Source organism: Bombina bombina, chromosome 7 (assembly GCF_027579735.1).
Source record: "Bombina bombina isolate aBomBom1 chromosome 7, aBomBom1.pri, whole genome shotgun sequence".
Taxonomy (NCBI): Eukaryota; Metazoa; Chordata; class Amphibia; order Anura; family Bombinatoridae; genus Bombina; species Bombina bombina.
Window position 1 is genome coordinate 112,765,128 of NC_069505.1, and position 2,911 is coordinate 112,768,038.

Genomic DNA, 2,911 nt, shown 5'->3' on the forward strand with positions numbered 1-2,911 from the left:
TCAAATTTGAAATGTACATGGGTGCGTTTCAAAGTGAAATAGAAGTATGTTTGCAACAATTACATAAGCAAAAATGCTTCAAGTTATTGTTTTTAAGCGGGATACACACATATCCTGTGAGGGACCGTGCACCAATATTCACAAATTACGTCTTTACAGAAGCAATACACACTGTCAGATAGGGCATGTCATTTTAAACAACTTTCCAATTTACTTTTATCATTACATGTCCTTTGTTCTCTTTGTATTCTTTGTTGAAAGCTAAACCTAGGTAGGCTCATATGCTAATTCCTAAGCCCTTGAAAGCCGCCTCTTATCTGAATGCATTTGGCAGTTTTTCACAGCTTGAGGGCATTAGTTCATGTGTGCCATATTGATAATGTGCTCATGCCAATGGAGTTACTTATAATAGGGCACTGAATTGCTAAAAATGCAAGTCTGTCAAAAGAACAGAAACATGGGGCAGTCTGCAGCGGCTTAGATACAAGGTAATCACAGAGGTAAAAAGTGTATTAACATAACCGTGTTGGTTATGCAAAACTGGGGAATGAGTAATAAAAGGGATCATCTATCTTTTTAAACAATCAAAATTCTGGAGTAGACTGTCCCTTTAAAGTGAATGTCAATTTTGATGCTAAAGTGCCCGGTTTTTAAAAATTCGATTAAAATCAGGGGCACTTTAATTCATAAAATTTTACATTTCACTCGTTGTGAAAAAATACTTTACCTTTTAAACTTGACAGCAGCTCCAGCTTCCTCCGGTCGTCGCAAGCCATTTCTGATGTCAGAAATGATGGATCGGTCATCCTCCAATCACGGCTTCCCCCCGGGGGAATCGGTGTCTGATTCAACGCCGTAATTGGAGGAAGCCGGATTCCTAATTTTAGAGGCAGGAAGAGGCTTTGCGAAGGGCAGAGGAAGCTGGAGCGGCTGTCAAGATTAAAAGGTAAGTATTCTTTCACAACACGAGTGAAATGTAAATTTTGATGAATTAAAGTGCCCCTGGTTTTTAATAGGATTTTTAGCATCAAAATTTACATTCACTTTAAGTGTCCAATCCTGTACATATATTCTACTGGACAGGCAGTTAAAATAATGGACTGTGCTCATGCAAATAGTCACCAAGGAGCCACTGGCTCCTAGAATTTTACCCTGGGCTCCTAACTTTTTGAGCTGTTCTCCATATATGTATAAACAAATACCAATGCCTGGCTCCTAAATATTCTTACCAGCTCCTGATTTTAAACAGATTTGTCAACCAATCTAATTGCAGGTGATGGCCTTAGGTCACAATTTACAGATCTTAAAAATATATTTTTTCCTTTAACTCTAACATACATCGGTCTTCACATTCAGACTTTCTCCAATGCTATAAAAGGTTTTAATCATTAAATTGTACGCTGTTTGGACTTCCTGTTGGAGGCGGGGCATGCAGGTATCTGCAGGTGTTGTGAAGCTCCGTGCCTTGAGAGAGGCCTAAAGACATCACCAACATATGCTTTGTTTCCCTTGGCCATGCACAGGCTTGGGAGTAAGGATTTCGATCCAGCATGGGAAGTTAAAGTTGCAGCCTAGATATGCACGGTGGCTGGTGCACACCATTTCTACAGGGGCTTCTAAGCACTGGAATAAAACTCCTTTAGATAAAGCCCTCTTATTATGCCCAGGACTTCACGTCGACGATTACTAGTTCCCTTACCTACTGCATCTGTGTTTAAAACCCTAACTGTTACGGGACTTGCTCATACAGGTGCAGACCCCTGGAAAAACTATCTACACGCTGAGTTATCTCAGGGAGGGAGAGCTTACTCACCTGGCTGAGACTTGTGATTGCTCTGGCAGCGGCTCCCACTGTCCCCTAGCGGGTTTTAGCCCGTTCGTTGAAAGACCTGAGTTGTGTGAGCCCACCTGAAGTTCCAGTATCGGAAGTGACAGAGTCCCTCTCCCTGGTTAGAGAGTGGATCGAAGACAGCTGTGAGATCATCACGGAAAGTCCGAGCCCCCTGGTTGGGCAAACGGCCAAGAGGATCTCTCCTCCCCCTGCGTGAGACGACGGGGGTGTTGCCGTATACCGGTCCTGACCGCTGCCTGTCCAAGCTCTCCTGTTCTGCGGCCCGCTACAAATGGTGAAGAGGGGTCGGTGTGACCGATTGAATTGTCGCTCTCCCTGATGTGGGCGGGCTTATCCACTGCACAACCGACTCCCTACCCTGGCCGCAACCGCGGTCTCCCTCAGTGAAACGTAAGCAGGGAAGATTGAAGAGACAAGGCTCCCGGTGAAAGGTTAGACACCTGCAGCGAGGTATCGTATCCTGATTTGTTTAATGGTGTCCTGCAGGGGAGCAAAGTACCTTGACTCTGTATCGTAGTTGCACAGACTGCTTAAGTATTTTTTGCTGGACATAATATACAACGCATTGGCCCCCTGGCAGATGCATTGACCGAAGTAATAACTTATGCTGACTGGGCAATTGGCTGCGGCGGCAGTGAAGATAATAGTGGGACTTATTATGTGGTCTCAATAAATTTAACCTGAGGACTTAATATGGGGAAATTATTACCCTCAGTTTTGCTTATAACCTATTGGGTGTATGCTATACTGTTATAAGGCCTTTTTCCTTTCCAGGCTTTATTATTGAGATTCTGGCACCTCTGAATGTTAGATTAAGAGGGTACAACAACTGCAGAAGATCTCTTGGTAATTAAGCATAGCGGCTAGATTATGCAGAAATTTCTTCCTGGCATTTAGCACCTGTAAGAGATTGCCAAGGCTGAGTTCTATACACCCTAGTTAAAGGGCCACTAAACCCAAAATCTTTCTTTCATGATTCAGATAGAAGATACAAATTTAAACAACATTACAATTTACTTCTATTATTTATTTTGCTTCATTTTTTAGATATCCTTATTT